This window comes from Lathyrus oleraceus, chromosome 1 (genome assembly GCF_024323335.1).
Source record: "Lathyrus oleraceus cultivar Zhongwan6 chromosome 1, CAAS_Psat_ZW6_1.0, whole genome shotgun sequence".
Lineage (NCBI taxonomy): Eukaryota > Viridiplantae > Streptophyta > Magnoliopsida > Fabales > Fabaceae > Lathyrus > Lathyrus oleraceus.
Window position 1 is genome coordinate 219,662,195 of NC_066579.1, and position 17,445 is coordinate 219,679,639.

A 17,445-nucleotide genomic window follows, 5' to 3' on the forward strand; every position below is an offset into this window, starting at 1 on the left:
TCACAAGATGTTGCGTTTTGGATTCGAAGAGTTCCACCTCGTCTGTGGGCTACTGCTTATTTTGAGGGGCACAGGTTCGGTCATTTGACAGCAAACATAGATGAGGCCATACCAGGCAGTGGATTGGCAAGATCAGACATACATGACATTGGCCTGTAAAATCAGTATATTACCATAGGGTCTTGAACAGAAATAGACCAAGGATGCATAGGCTGCTAACTACATGGCATTTGGTTTTGACCATCTCAACTGGTATCAATCCTGCAGCAAACAACACATGAAAACTTTAATTTAAGCCATCAAAACTTCGACCAAGCAGTAGCCTAACTAAGTCCGGTTTGACCTGCCACAATACAAGGCTGCAGCAAGCATCACAAACCTTGGTTTGAGTCAATGCAGCAACCAATAGCATGTACACTTACCTCAATGGACATTTTTTCTTGCCAAATGGAGAACTCCACAACCACCTCCAAACCCTGGCTATTTCCAGCTTAACTTTGGCCTTACCTGCATCATATGAGGAGAGTCAAACTACAACTGGAACTAGCTGTGCACAACATACATTGATAGAAACCAGCAATTGACAAATCCATACCCTGCAGCAAGACCAATTCAATACATTGGTTCAATATTGCCAACAAAACCAATGCAAGGTGCAACATGAACCAAGGCAATGCCTTCTGCAGCATCACCAACAACCATGTCCTGCAGCATACAACAACACACCAAAATCAGTCCAATTCCAAAAAAGAGAAAACATATATTCAAGTGAGTTACAGTGGTGAATTTGTTTCTTACCAACAGTGAAGTTTTCACATGGAGAAACAAGCTACTCTTGCAAGGTTGAGTGTTGTTAACAGAAGCCTCAAAGTTGCAAGAAAATTCACTGCAGTAAAATCACAACAACTCAGTAAGATGGTAAAAATTCACAAGCAACAAAATGAAACATTTCCACAGAAGAAGTACAAGGTACATGTTACCTTTTTCAGAGCAAACACCAAAGTGGGATAGACAACAGAGCAGCACAAAAAAGAAAGCACTTCCAATTCCATACTCTTTTGATCTCATCCAAACCCTAGCAATGGGATTATAAAAAGGGAGGAATCAGTAAGAACAAAACCCTAGAGAGAACAACAGAGACCTAGAGGCAAAAATCTGAAGCAAAGAAAACCCTAATTTCTAAAGGTTAGAGGCGGCCACTGTTCACAGAAAAACTTGGAGGCGAAAATCTCAACCGAAACCCTAAAGTCCCAAAATCGAATACCTGGATTGGGAGGCCAACTTCTTCACGCCTTTCATCGCCGCCGTGACACTTTGTGAGAATTCTTCCTTTTTCCTTTTATCATTTTCGTGTGTTTGTTGATAGAGACTTTGCTGAAATGCGATTAAGGGGTTTTGGGTGTGAGTGAAATTGAGAGAGACGCGACTGTTGAGTCATGAGAGGCGCAGTGTTGAGAGAGACGGAAGCGGCTACGTTGAGAGGGAGAGGTTTCTCTGAGCTTGAGGGAGTTCGTGAGGTTGGGGAGAGGTGGAAGGAAGACGAGTTCCTGCTTCGTCGTCTCCATTTCGTTCTTTTCTTTTTTTTAATTTTTTTCTAATTCTTTTTATTTAATTTAATTTGTTTTTTTAACAGAGGTAAAAACCATAAAAATGTTTATATGTTAGTATTTTCTTTTATTGTTCTTAATTTTTTTTTTTTTTTTTATCCCGGTTCATATATTTAAAGTAGCATCAAAATATTAAATAATCCTGAGTGGTCTGGTGGAGAAGGGCAGTGTGCATATTCTTGAGTGGGGTGGGTTCAACACTCATGTGTGGCATCTTTTTGGCATTTTTTATTTCTCTTAGTTATATTATTTTTTCTTTTTAGCATTTTTTATTCTTTTAGTATTTTGTTAATATCTTTTTTTATGTCTATTATAATTTCATTTGTTAGTAAATGCATAGTTCAAAAACCATTTTTTCAAACTATAAAAAATCATACTTTTCTCGATTTAATATCGAGCCCATTTTTTACACCCTTGTAAGTCGATTGCTTTTTAAGCATCGCCATCAACCTCACATAGCTTACTCTTGGGCTTTCTTACAATGAGCCGGTTCCCTTGCACTTACACTCATACATTGTTTATTGTTTCATTATTTCATTCTTTGATTATTTGATTCGATTATATACTTGTTTATATCTTACTTGTTTGATTAACTGTGGCCTACTTGTATGGTGTTTGAGGCATATATTTATATTGCTTGATTGCCATGTCAACCCCCATTCATAACAAATGTATCCCTCTCCCATGAAATGTATAATACTCTTTCATTCTTTATTCATCTGTTAATACAAGAAATAAAATGAACACCCGATAACCATTTCAAAACAAGACCAAAACCTCGATCCAACGTCGAGTAATCATTTTTTTAAAACCTAACAGAACCAGCACGTATTCATCCACCCTTTTGTAAGTCGATTGCTTTATGCATCGCCATCAACCTTGTAAGTCGATTGCTTTATGCATCGCCATCAACCTTGTAAGTCGATTGCTCTATGCATCGCCATCAACCTTGTAAGTCGATTGCTTCATGCATCGCCATCTACCTTTATCCCTAACACTTCTCCTTGCTCCATTCGTCGATTCTCGTTCCGATTAGGTAGCACCCATTAGATAGAACCCTTTGTATGATAACATAGGTAGAATTCCCATATTCTTTGCATGCTAACCTTAGGTAGATATTCCCATTTGTAAATCCTAACACTTAAGTACACATTGCATGACAACTATAGGGCAGAGCTTCCCCATTTCTTTTAGACCTTTCCGAGCGTCTCCGATCTTGTGGCATGTAGTCCGTTCTATTGCAAAGAGGTAACTGCCTAAGACTCGATTCAGCGAGCTGCGACACCTACTGCTAGGACGTGAACACATCGCCCACTCTCCTTTGACACAACTGGTGTCCTCCTTTGTAAGTCCATGTTCAGATGGCAACCCCTATGTAGGGGAACTACATCGCCCTGATCCTTGTTCCAGACAAGGTATGTAGGCAGGTGGTCGTGCGAGACCACTCCGGGCACCTTTCTTTTTTCTTTTGTGTGTGCTTGACAGTTATAGGCTCGAGTTCCCGACTCCCTATTAACTTGTTTGGTTGTTGTGTGCTTGGAAGCTGATGTAAGTCCATCAAGTGGCATTCGGGTTCCAGTGTGGTTTTGTTGGGTTCGGATGCTGATGTAAGTCCAGTGATTGGCAGTCGGGCTCCACGTTTGCCCCTTTTGTGTGTGTTTGGTTCGGATGCTGATGTAAGTCCAGTGATTGGCAGTCAGGCTCCACGTTTGCCTTTGCCTGTGTTTGTTTGCGTGTGTGAGCCGAACTACGGCAACTCTGATTCTCATGTTCAGATGAGATACGTAGGCACAAGATGCGACGTCTTGCCGAGTTTGACTAACAACTAACAAACTAATCCTTGTTTTCTTTCGCCCTCGTTGCGATCCTTTCTCTCGCCCTCGTTGCGATTGAGACTTTCCTTTTCTCTTGCCCTAGTTGCAATCGAGACCCTTTATTCCCGTAGTTAGCTGAACTACGTTTTGCTCTGATTCTCATTCCCGACGAGATACGTAGGCATAAGACGCGACGTCTTAGCGAGCACACATCTCTTTCACCCATAGGTAGCCGAGCTACGAAGACTCTGATTCTCATTCCAGATGAGATACGTATGCAATGGATGCGATATCCGTGCGAGTCATTTTTCTCTTGACCCTTTTAGTAAATAGTACATTAGATAAACACACACCCTTTAGACAAGAAACAACAAGAGTGGATCCCGTAGAGTACTACGGATGCGTAGAGGTGCTAATACCTTCCCTTCGCATAATCGACTCCCGAACCCAAGATTTGGTTGCGAGACCTTGTCTTTTCCTTTCCTTTTCTCCAGGTTTACTTCGAGCGTTTCCTTTCCCTCCTTTGGGATAAATAACGCACGGTGGCGACTCTTCTGTCATTTTTCTTTCGCCGGTTGTTTTTTTCGCATACCGTATTTTTCGGGTTGCGACAGCTGGCGACTCTGCTGGGGACTAGTTTCCCTAAGCGAGTCCCTCCTAGCTTTTGTAGGTTTCTTGTTTGTTGGGTGTTTATTCTTTTGTACAGTTATTTATTTTCAGCATTTACCTGCTTTACCTTATTGCATTCATGTACATATGATTGCTGTATCTGTGGGTTGTTTGTTTGTTGGGTTGGGACTATTCTATGAGAGATAAGCCCACTACCCAGGCTTGAGTGTACACATAGGTGTTAGAGTGGATAGTCATGAGGCTTGCGTGGTATGTTGCTACGTTAAGTCGTTCATGAGACCCACATTCCAGACGAGGTTTCTTTTGGATATATTCTGTCCTATGGGTGTTCCATAACGACAAATATTCCTCTAGAAATCGTCGACTCTGGTGACCATTTCCCGAGAACTCAGTCGAGGCCTCTCGTCCGAGACGTGATTATGTTAGCTCTGGTGGGCGCATTCTCGCTGCTCAATCCGAGGACCCCGAGACTGGGAACTTGCTTTAGGATATCCTGTTGAGGGGAGTCAGCAGAGGTCTTTTATCCCGTAATAATGCCAAACCTTCAGTGGTAAACGTATTATTCTCGACTGAAGGGCTGAAGCTGACAAACTTCTGTTCTTAGAACCTACCAGTGAGGGGAGGGTTTGATCTCTACAGATACGGTTTCTGCCAGTAGTGCTGTGATGGTGACTTTGGTTCAGCCAAATTTATGGACATTTATTTCTGGGACGCCGGAGTTCTGTCCGTGGTTTATCAATGGGTTCCGTTTATTTCGGATCCCCGGGTTGAATTTGAAAGTACCTGTTCAGAGGATCTGACTGTCATCCGTTCAGTGGATGTTCCTGTGATGATAGTGATGTAACCTCCAGTTCCGTTTATTTCGGAACTCCCCAAGTCGGATTTATGGTGACTTAGTCCCGATGACTGTGACTAGTTCAGAGAATGGGTCTTCAGATGACTTGGTGGCGCAGTGACTTGCATTCATGCATTTGCATCGCATTCATCTGCATTCAACTCGTGTCTATCCGTACTCAGGGTCCACTTTTTGATTAAGATTCTGGTTGAGAGATATCCAGATGTCAGAATGTTATTGATGAAAAATTATCTGTCTCTGTGAAACCAAAATCAAAGGAATATTCCTGGTACGGATAGACATTGCATGCGTGAGTCATACTAACCCATTTGCTGTTTTGTAGGTGTCAACCGGTACGCATAGCTCTTCCATTCAGACATACAGTCAGACTCAACAAATCCAAGCTGATGGATCTTCCCAACGCCGACATCCTTGAACTGAAAGAGATGATGAGGGGATTGTTCAGTATTGTGCAAGGGCTTGCCTTGGGGCAGAAAGCCATGTCTGAGAGATTGGAAAGGATTGAGAGCTGGATGATCAAGGAGAAAGTTCAGGGAAAGGCTTCATCATCCGATGTAACAAATCCCTCTGGCCCGGTAGCAAAGAAACTCTCTGACAGTGGTTCGCTCAAAAAGGAGGTTGAGTCAAGTGGTGTGCCAGCAAAGAAAGAACGCAGTAAGGATCGTTATCATCCTTATGCTGTTGTTGTAACCACTCTTGTTGGTAACTCACCTGTACTCCCGCAACAACCACCACTTCAACAGAAGGCACCGAGAGCTAAGATCCAGGTGAGGAAGAAGAAGGAGGATCGTCAGTTTGAGGAACCACCTGTGACTTATACCCTTTTGTTCAGGAGATTGAGAGATCTGGGATTAGTTCGACCGAGGATTTTGATTCCTGTAGAACAGCAGCGGAGGCTTCCAAACTATGATGAGAATGCCAGGTGCGAGTTCCATTCTGAGGCACCCGGGCACAGTGTTGAGGGTTGTAGGGCTTTCAGGCATGTTGTCCAAGACTTGGTGGACTCCAAGATCATCAGTTTGGCACAGATCATGGAGGGGGATGTCAACCCTGTACCCAGGCAGGGTCCTGTAAAGATGAAGATGGCGAAAAAGGTCAAGAAAGGAATGGAGATGACTGAGGAAGATCAGTTAAAGGTTCCCATGTCTGTGGTCCCAGAACCTCTAGTGCAGGATGGAGTTTCCCCTGTTATTGATAATGGTTGTGCGGCCGTTGCCACAGAGGGGTGTGTATTGATGGGAGACACGACCCAGAAGATGAAAGAAGTAGAAATGGACATTGGAAAACTTGAAATACCCAGTCAAGCAATCGAAACCGTCCAGGTGGAGAGCGCTCTTGTTGTCGAGAAAGAGAAGAAGTTGTCCATTTCTTCCTATAAACAAGCTCTAGAGGTGGTGAAGAACCAAGAGGCCCGAGGTTGGGGCAGGATCATCGACATAGTGGTAAAGGCAGACATGTTCGGGATTGGTTATCCAGATCAAGAGTCGTCTAGACCAAACAGAGGACGTCGTCCACCGTACATCTTTGTCAGTGCAGGAATGCTGGATTCTGATCATGCTTGTTCAGTGAGTGAAGAGATCGACCGCGACCGCGAGCTCGAGCTGTGGATAAAGTCGTGTGTACCAGGCAATTGGAAGGCCTCCAAAAGCATCACCGTCACTCATCCGGAAGTGTAGTATTTCTGTGTTTCAATTGTTGTTTGCATGAAAGCCATACGTTTTGCCCGAAACGTACTGGTCCATTGTAAGGGTCATCTCATGTGTTTCATTTTGCAACGTTTTGCATCAGTAATAAATGGATGTTTTTGTGATTAAAAGCGGTGTTCCCTGTTTTTCATTTTTTACAGTTTGTTTAAAAAAATAAAAATGGCAATGTTTTTCGTTTTTCTTTTGAACTTGTCTCGTTCCAACCTCAAAAGTGATTACCCTCCTGATCTCATCGATAACAATTTGGTTACACCTTTGTATGACTTCGACAATTCGATCTATCATGCCGAAGGAGAAGGCGAAGAAGATTGTGATTTGTTGGAATTAGCCGGGTCGTTGAAACCAGAGGAGAAGGTGATTCAACCGCATGAGGAGTGCTCAGAATTGTCGCTCCAAGCACCGCCGAGGTCAGAAAGCGAATATTGAGGCCGCTTCAGAGGCAAGTCAAGAACAGGATGGTATATGTGCGCCCGGTTGTATCTAGATACACCAAGGTAAGATACCAATGTTGTGGAGGCACGAGTTACCATGGAGAGAAGACTGTCCTCCAGGGAAGCGGAAACCGGTGCTGAAAGATGAGAATGTGTGTGGACTGTCGAGATGTGAGCTGAGCTAATCTGAAGGATGAATTCCCGGTACGTCACAACGAGGTATTGGATTGATTATAATGCTCAGTTTATCTTCATGGATGGCTTCTTGGCCGAGACCAGATTGAACTGTTGCCAGGGGCACCTTCTGGTTATAAGGTGATGTCGTTTAGTATCGAGAAGGCCGGTGCCAAGTATCAGAAGTCTAGGGTGACTTTGTTTCATGATACGATTCATCGTGAGAGCAAATGCCATGTTGATGACATGATGGCAAAGTCCCAAGCAGAGGAGGGGCATCCGGTGGATCAAGTCGTTTGACAGGTAGAGATAACTCATACTGTTGAGTTCGAATTAGCGCACTTATGAAGTGCTGCCCAGCAAGCTGCCGAGGCATGTTGCGAACGAAAGAGGAATCAAGGTTGATCCTGCAAAAAAAAAAAAAAAAAAAAAGAAGAGTAGTAGGAACCTCTGATTCTGATACCTTCCGGGGAAGAAACGACTGCTAATCTGGTACCTGACAGCCCTTAAAGGGTCTATGAGGTGCGTATTGAGTCAGTATGACTAGTCTTGTCGAAAAGAGCATGCAATTTACCTAAGCAAAAAGTTTATCAACTGTGAAACAATACACTCACTGCTCGAGAAAACTTGATGTACTTTGGCATAGGCTGCTCGCCGATTGAGACAGTGTATGCTGGTTCATACCACCTTGTGGATGTCCAAAATGGATCTGATCAAGTATGTGCTTGAGGAGCTAGCATCGAACGGACGGGTTGCGAGAGGGCAAGTGATGTCGACTGAATACGATATTCAGTATACCTCCTAGAAAGCAACCAAGAGGAGGGTATTGTATGGTTATCTCGCCCAACAGCCCACTGATGATTGTCAACCAAGGAAGTCTGAAGTCCCTGATGAGGACATCTCGAGGTACTCGAATCGAAAGATTGAGAGTGACCGATCCCGGAGGAGGGGCCTGACCCCGAATCCGAACGGGTTTTGATGTCTGATGGGGAGAGTTTAAAGAGAGTGAGCTAGTGCTTCCCCGATAACATGTGAACGCACCAATGATAGTGGCTGAGTACGAAGTTGGTATCCTGAGTGTCGTGCTTTGGTACGTGCATCTACTGGGGCAACGCCTTCCTCATGCGGTATGGGATGGAAGTGATATTGCCTGCTGGAGGTTAGATTTCATTGTGAAGAGTCCGGATGGATGAGAAGTTAGAAAAGGGCGAGTGGATAAGGACTCGGTATAACACATTGAGCCTGATTGAGAAAAGAGGCTGACGGTTACTTGTCATGGGGCAGTTGTACCCCGTAAATGAAGCGTGTTGTTGACCGAGAAGTGCGACCTCGTGGGTAGCATGGAAGAGAGGTGGTGTTGAAAAGGATCCTTCCTCCTCAAGACGATCGTGGGGCAAGTGGATAAACGATTATGAATGTCCGTTCGTGGTCAAAAAAGGTCTCCTCTGACAGAGCCTTGTTGCTGACGACCACAGATGATGGGGATTTTCCACCCCCTGTGAATGTGGACGCAATTAGAAGATACTTCGTGAAAAAAAAGAGACCCGCTGGACAAAAAGAATAAAAGAGTCCAGGCAAAAAAAGGGCATCCCGGCGAACCAAGAAAAAAGGAGAAAGGTTCGGGCAAAAGTTAGGGATAATAAATGAAAAGAACTGTACACCCGGCAAGTCGAAAACCCCACAAGGGCGACTTGGGCAAAAAAGGGTATCCCGGTGGACTGAAACCCGAAAGGGCGGTCCAGGCAAAAGAGGGAATGAAACGAACAACTGCGTCTAGCATGATCGTTTGTGCTCATGATGACTTGGAGAATCTCCAACAGAGACCAATCGGAAGCATCTTGTTCAGAAGACAGAAAGTGCGGAAAGTCTTGAGGACATATGGGGTGTAACCGAGTTGGAACCCGATGAGATCACGGTTCCGCATTGCCAATAAGATAGATTTTTTCCCTTTGTGCGCAATCACCTCTTTCCAGGGTTTGCTTCCTGTGTGTTGCTCGGTTGTGAGCCATCTTTTATTCCAGTCAATAAAGCGTGTGTTCGGTCAAATAAATTTTGTTTTTGTGTCATTACCGTTTTGATTACGAAAACATCCGTTTATTTTGATAAGAATATTTGCATTTTGAAACATAGAGGTCCCTTCCGATGCATGCTTATGAGGTTGAAATCTGGAAATCTTATTCGGAAGTTTGAGTGACTTAGGCGTTGAAATATCGGAACACCTAGGGCATACCTGGGGCACGCTTTTATCTAACGATCTCTGCTGCAGAGCCTGAGCAGGGGCAAGAGATAGTTGAACGGTGAAAAGACAGTGAAGGATTACGACGACAGTCCTGGAAAGTTAATCAAGAAGACTCTTCAAAGTCTAAGGACCGGAAAGTTTGTATGAATCCCAGGAATTCGATCTTTGTGGGATGAATCAGAGGAGTCTAGGCGAGTCTGGGTGTTCTCAAAAGAGGAAAGCCGACACTGTGGGTGGACGATGGATGTCGCTGTTCGGCGACTCGACAGGTGTTCCGTGTCCAATGAGCTGTATTTCCCCAGTGGGTGTGAGAGGGTTACCTCCCTAACAGATTTGAGATCAGCGTATCCTCAGCGAGCTTGAAGGTTATTGCCTTCCCAGTAGGGTTTGTGTTGATGGTTTTCCCTCAGCGAGGTCCCCAAGCGGATCGGGTTCGGAGAAAATCATCCCCAGTAGAGATAAGAATGGGTTGCCTCCCCTAGCAGGGCAATCTCCAAGCAGTTCGGGTTCGATGGAGTGCATCCCCAGCAAGGTTTGTCTTTCCCCAGCAGGATGGAAGTTGACATGGTTATAATATCCTCAGCACAGTTCCTGGAGTTCCCCGGTGTTGTCCCTGGAGGAGACGTGTGTTTATGCATTCATCATTTAGATAAGCATAGCATATTGCATCATTAGTGCATAGCATTTCCATGATCATGGGGCATTGTGTAAAACAAGAAAAAAACTCATGCATCAACATTGCAAACATGTCCATTAGCCCTAGGCCGTGGTGACCAGCCGAGATTGGGTTGTTGGAAAGAGTTTAGCATCGCGCCATTGGATCGGCTTCAGAATTGGGTTCATCAGCATGGTTGAGAAGTTGGTGTTTTCCCAACAAGTGACTCCTTAGTTGAGTGGGTATCCCCAGCAATGTTGCTCCCCGAAGTTGGCATCATTTTGCAAGCTTGGTTCAATTCCCCTAGCATATGTGGGCGTGTCTGATCTCTCCATATAGAGTCGACCCCTTAAGCAGAAAATGTCCACCATTCCTTCTGCGCTCCCCACTGAGTTATATCCTCGTGGATGACGGTTGCTTCCGTTCCCTCCATAATGGGATGGGTGTTCCCTATTGAGTTCTTTCCTCATTAGGATGAGTCCTGTTTCAGTCTGCCTTTTTGGATCGATCCTAAATTGGCTTCCTGTTGGCTGTCTCCCGTGCTTCCCTGGGGCATAAATGAATAGTCGCTCACTAACCGACACTCATTCATCTCATCCTCAGCGGAATTTGTGGCTTCTACCAACAAACCGGTAGTTGTAAGTCCTATCCTTGTGGTTTTCTACCTACTAACTGGTAGTTGTAAAATCCCACTTTCGTCCCCTAGCAGAGTTAACCCTTTTGTGCTCATCCTATCGATGACTGGCTACCTTTCTGTGGTTTTCTGCCTACAAACCGGTAGATGTAATCCCCTCCTTGCAGTTATCAGTATCCAGCTTGCGGTATTGATACTCTTTTCCCCTCTGGATACTTGCCTTGATCAAGCAGTATTGTCCCCAGTGGGTCTTCCCCTTTCTTTTGGGTATTTGCTCCGAGTTAGCAACTTTATCCTCTTTTGATTGGTCATCTTTTGCATGCCTGGTCCTGGTACCCTGATACCTTTCTTTTCGGTCGATTATTCATTTAACAACCTGCAACCCGGTTATGGATAATCTTCCATGCGAGTGTATTATCTACGTTTTAACGGCTATAGATGATATATCTCGTGCACTCTTTGGTCAAATCTTTCGATTGTTATCCCCCACTTCTAGACCTTTCCGAGCGTCTCCGATCCTGTGGCATGTAGTCCGTCCTATTGCAAAGAGGTAACTGCCTAAGACTCGATTCAGCGAGCTGCGACACCTACTGCCAGGGCGTGAACACATTGCCCACTCTCTTTTGACACAACTGGTGTCCTCCTTTGTAAGTCCATGTTCAGATGGCAACCCCTATGTAGGGGAACTACATCGCCCTGATCCTTGTTCCAGACGAGGTATGTAGGCAGGTGGTCGTGCGAGACCACTCCGGGCACCTTTCTTTTTCTTTTGTGTGTGTTTTGGTTCGGATGCTGATGTAAGTCCAATGATTGGCAGTCGGGCTCCATGTTTGCCCTTTTGTGTGTGTTTTGGTTCGGATGCTGATGTAAGTCCAGTGATTGGCAGTCGGGCTCCATGTTTGCCCTTTTGTGTGTGTTTTGGTTCGGATGTTGATGTAAGTCCAGTGATTGGCAGTCGGGCTCCATGTTTGCCACCTTTTTGTGTGTAGGTGTCTTGTTTTGTTCGGCGTGCGTGAGCCGAACTACGGCAACTCTGATTCTCATATCCAGATGAGATACGTAGGCACAAGATGCGATGTCTTGCCGAGTTTGACTAACGACTAACAACTAATCCTTGCTTGTTTTCGCCCTCGTTGCGATCCTTTCTCTCGCCTTCGTTGCGATCGAGACCTTTCCTTTTCTCTTGCCCTAGTTGCAATCGAGACCCTTATTCCCGTAGTTAGCCGAACTACGTTTTGCTCTGATTCTCATTCCCGATGAGATACGTAGGCATAAGACGCGATGTCTTAGCGAGCACACATCTCCTTAACCCTTAGGTACCCGAGCTACGAAGACTCTGATTCTCATTCCAGATGAGATACGTATGCAGTGGATGCGACATCCGTGCGAGTCATTTTTCTTTGACCCCTTCTTTTAGTAAATAGTACATTAGATAAACATACACCCTTTAGACAAGAACAACAAGAGTGGATCCCGTAGAGTACTACGGATGCGTAGGGGTGCTAATACCTTCCCTTCGCATAATCGACTCCCGAACCCAAGATTTGGTTGCGAGACCTTGTCTTTTCCTTTCCTTTCTCCAGGTTTACTTCGAGCGTTTCCTTTCCCTCCTTTGGGATAAATAACGCACGGTGGCGACTCTTCTGTCATTTCTTTCTCGCCGGTTGTTTTTTCGCACCTCTGTATTTTTCAGGCTGCGACAGCTGGCGACTCTGCTGGGGATCTATCTGAGGACATGATGGAGTACTGGATGTCAATCCACCAAATACTGAATCTTCCAAGAATAGCACCCCGATTTTGCTCCTGAATTTTTTATGTTTGTTTGGCATGCTTGGCCTAACCTAACTTTGGTTTTACATGAGGATTGGTTTTGATCCAAAGTCATGGTGTTGTGATTGTGGATACCTCTATGGTCTGGGTCATCTGAACAATATTGCTTCTTGTGTTTCAAGCCACTTGCTAGTCATGTTATTTGGTTCATGGATACTTTGTCAAAACCCTAGTCTTGTGGTATCATTTCATGGTCTTGTTCATGTACATTATTTCAAGTTATTTTTCTTTGCAAAAGTCAAACATTCAAGCCAATTGTGAAACCAATTTCAACCATTTGTTAATCCATTTAAATTTATTTCATGTCGTTGTTTAAACCAGTACATATGAGTCCATACAAAAAAAATACAAAATTTGGCATTTTTGACCAACTGTTGACTTTGGTCAACAGTTGACTTTTTGGTCAACTTTGACCAAAGTCAACCCAAATTCTTTAAACCCTAAATTCACCCATAATAGTCCATTGAATTCTATTTACAAGGAAAATACAAAAAAATTTGACACTTTTGACCAATTGTTGACTTTGGTCAACAGTTGACTTTTTGGTCAACTTTGACCAAAGTCAACCCAACTTCGGAGTTTCCTGTTTTCTCAGCTGTGTCTAATGTTGTTTCGCCACTTTTGTTTATTGCCATGCCATCTGTTTCACTCTGCCCAAGTATCAACTTAGTAATCTGAGTTCTACCTTTCCTGGTAGCTATATGCAATGCCGTATTGCCCTTATTATCGACCATGTTTATTGTTGATGGATCTGCTTTTATCAACTCCTCTACCACCACAAGACTTTGTCCCTTCACCGCCATATGAAGTGCCGTTTGTCCTTTTTATCAGTTTTTGTTACAACACCAGGCTCCTTCTCGAGAATCGCTTTCACTACCTCCAAATGTCCGTTTCTTGCAGCAGAATGTAAAGCTTTTTTGCCATTACTTCTAGCTATGGCTGCCAAGCTACTGCCTGTTTCTAATAGAAATTTCATTATCTCAGTGTGCCCTTGTGTTGCAGCTGTGTGTAAGGCTGTAGTGTTGGATGGATCCACAGTCATTGCCAGTTCAGAATGAGCTTCCATTAGGATCTTCACTATATCTAAATCCCCTTGTTTAGCAGCAATATGAAGTGCATCAAAACCATTTCTCGCTTTAATTCCAGCATCAGCAAGATCATAATACTGAATCATCTCCCTAACCATATCGACATAACCATACTCAGCAGCAACATAAAGTGCCGTTTCTCCACCTTGATTCTGCTTTGCAAACACTTCACGCAGTTTACCCTCTTCAGCACCATCCACCGTGCCCTTCAAAGAAGCCATATCTCCTGCTCTTGCCGCAGAATGTAAAGGACACCCTGTAACCTATACAGCACACCACCACCTTTGCTTTAGACCCTACAGTGGACAACAACCGCCAAGCCTTATTTGAACCAAAACCTGCAGTGGAAGCATGCACAACTGAGTCCAACATGTATAAATCCTGCAGAAAAGGAAAAAACTCACTTTCCGCGAAAATGCTAAAACAAAGTTAAAAAAGTTACTCACAGAAAAAGCACTTTTTAGAGAGAGAGATGCAAAGAGTGTTTTGCAGCTGTGTTTGTGGCAATTGAAGAAGAAGAAGAAGAGTTCACTTGCCATAGCTTCTTCATCATGACAACTCACTATCTACTCTCCTATGCTCTCATTCTACTTGCTTCCACTTTCTCTCTCCATTTTCAAGCTCACGCTGCTCCTGCGGGTCCATTGATTAAGCATTTGTCTTCACTTATCAAATGGACAAGGTTTGCCACCAAAATATTTTATCAACATTGAATTCAGCAATTAAGACCAACTTGAAGGCAACTTCTCTTGTCGTTTTCCCACACAAGTTCATATCACATACAATAGATTCTTGCTTATGAATTTGTTTCCAGCGGCATTCTGCAATATTGTCTTCAAGTGAAAGGAACAACTCTTTACTGTTCAAAAAAATTGATGCTGTTGGCATTATCTGAAAATGAAACGCACAAACCCGGGCAGTATTGCAGCTGTTCATGGAAATCCAACTGATAATTGTTTCCAACGTCTATTCAGTTCTTTTCAAGCATCTATATATGGCTTTTTGAATGCCTGACGGCCACTCTTGGGGCTTGATAGAACATATCTGAAGAGCAAGTATCTTGGTACATTACCTTTTGCTACCGGATTTGATGGTGATGGGGCTCTCTTTCCTCTTGCGTTTGGTGTTGTTGACGAGGAGAATGATGATAATTGGACGTGGTTTCTGACTGAACTTCATAACCTGCTTGAGGTTAATACTGAAAACATGCCAAGGCTTACTATTTTGTCAGATAGACAGCAAGGAATTGTGGATGGGGTTGAGGCATGTTTTCCTACCGCTTTCCATGGATTTTGCATGCGCCACTTGAGTGATAGCTTCCGTAAAATTTTGGAAATCGAAGAGGTATCACAAGATGTTGCGTTTTGGATTCGAAGAGTTCCACCTCGTCTGTGGGCTACTGCTTATTTTGAGGGGCACAGGTTCGGTCATTTGACAGCAAACATAGATGAGGCCATACCAGGCAGTGGATTGGCAAGATCAGACATACATGACATTGGCTTGTAAAATCAGTATATTACCATAGGGTCTTGAACAGAAATAGACCAAGGATGCATAGGCTGCTAACTACATGGCATTTGGTTTTGACCATCTCAACTGGTATCAATCCTGCAGCAAACAACACATGAAAACTTTAATTTAAGCCATCAAAACTTCGACCAAGCAGTAGCCTAACTAAGTCCGGTTTGACCTGCCACAATACAAGGCTGCAGCAAGCATCACAAACCTTGGTTTGAGTCAATGCAGCAACCAATAGCATGTACACTTACCTCAATGGACATTTTTTCTTGCCAAATGGAGAACTCCACAACCACCTCCAAACCCTGGCTATTTCCAGCTTAACTTTGGCCTTACCTGCATCATATGAGGAGAGTCAAACTACAACTGGAACTAGCTGTGCACAACATACATTGATAGAAACCAGCAATTGACAAATCCATACCCTGCAGCAAGACCAATTCAATACATTGGTTCAATATTGCCAACAAAACCAATGCAAGGTGCAACATGAACCAAGGCAATGCCTTCTGCAGCATCACCAACAACCATGTCCTGCAGCATACAACAACACACCAAAATCAGTCCAATTCCAAAAAAGAGAAAACATATATTCAAGTGAGTTACAGTGGTGAATTTGTTTCTTACCAACAGTGAAGTTTTCACATGGAGAAACAAGCTACTCTTGCAAGGTTGAGTGTTGTTAACAGAAGCCTCAAAGTTGCAAGAAAATTCACTGCAGTAAAATCACAACAACTCAGTAAGATGGTAAAAATTCACAAGCAACAAAATGAAACATTTTTCACAGAAGAAGTACAAGGTACATGTTACCTTTTTCAGAGCAAACACCAAAGTGGGATAGACAACAGAGCAGCACAAAAAAGAAAGCACTTCCAATTCCATACTCTTTTGATCTCATCCAAACCCTAGCAATGGGATTATAAAAAGGGAGGAATCAGTAAGAACAAAACCCTAGAGAGAACAACAGAGACCTAGAGGCAAAAATCTGAAGCAAAGAAAACCCTAATTTCTAAAGGTTAGAGGCTGCCACTGTTCACAGAAAAACTTGGAGGCGAAAATCTCAACCGAAACCCTAAAGTCCCAAAATCGAATACCTGGATTGGGAGGCCAACTTCTTCACGCCTTTCATCGCCGCCGTGACACTTTGTGAGAATTCTTCCTTTTTCCTTTTATCATTTTCGTGTGTTTGTTGATAGAGACTTTGCTGAAATGCGATTAAGGGGTTTTGGGTGTGAGTGAAATTGAGAGAGACGCGACTGTTGAGTCATGAGAGGCGCAGTGTTGAGAGAGACGGAAGCGGCTACGTTGAGAGGGAGAGGTTTCTCTGAGCTTGAGGGAGTTCGTGAGGTTGGGGAGAGGTGGAAGGAAGACGAGTTCCTGCTTCGTCGTCTCCATTTCGTTCTTTTCTTTTTTTTAATTTTTTTCTAATTCCTTTTTATTTAATTTAATTTGTTTTTTTTAACAGAGGTAAAAACCATAAAAATGTTTATATGTTAGTATTTTCTTTTATTGTTCTTAATTTTTTTTTATTTTTTATCCCGGTTCATATATTTAAAGTAGCATCAAAATATTAAATAATCCTGAGTGGTCTGGTGGAGAAGGGCAGTGTGCATATTCTTGAGTGGGGTGGGTTCAACACTCATGTGTGGCATCTTTTTGGCATTTTTTATTTCTCTTAGTTATATTATTTTTTCTTTTTAGCATTTTTTATTCTTTTAGTATTTTGTTAATATCTTTTTTTATGTCTATTATAATTTCATTTGTTAGTAAATGCATAGTTCAAAAACCATTTTTTCAAACTATAAAAAATCATACTTTTCTCGATTTAATATCGAGCCCATTTTTTACACCCTTGTAAGTCGATTGCTTTTTAAGCATCGCCATCAACCTCACATAGCTTACTCTTGGGCTTTCTTACAATGAGCCGGTTCCCTTGCACTTACACTCATACATTGTTTATTGTTTCATTATTTCATTCTTTGATTATTTGATTCGATTATATACTTGTTTATATCTTACTTGTTTGATTAACTGTGGCCTACTTGTATGGTGTTTGAAGCATATATTTATATTGCTTGATTGCCATGTCAACCCCCATTCATAACAAATGTATCCCTCTCCCATGAAATGTATAATACTCTTTCATTCTTTATTCATCTGTTAATACAAGAAATAAAATGAACACCCGATAACCATTTCAAAACAAGACCAAAACCTCGATCCAACGTCGAGTAATCATTTTTTTTAAAACCTAACAGAACCA

The 17,445-nt window shown here is 43.0% G+C and overlaps 1 pseudogene; it reads right to left on the reverse strand.

Moving 5' to 3' along the window:
* Positions 1-245: 245 nt before the first annotated feature.
* LOC127100745 (ankyrin repeat-containing protein At5g02620-like) lies at positions 246-13,965 on the reverse strand (annotated as a pseudogene).
* Positions 13,966-17,445: the final 3,480 nt, after the last annotated feature.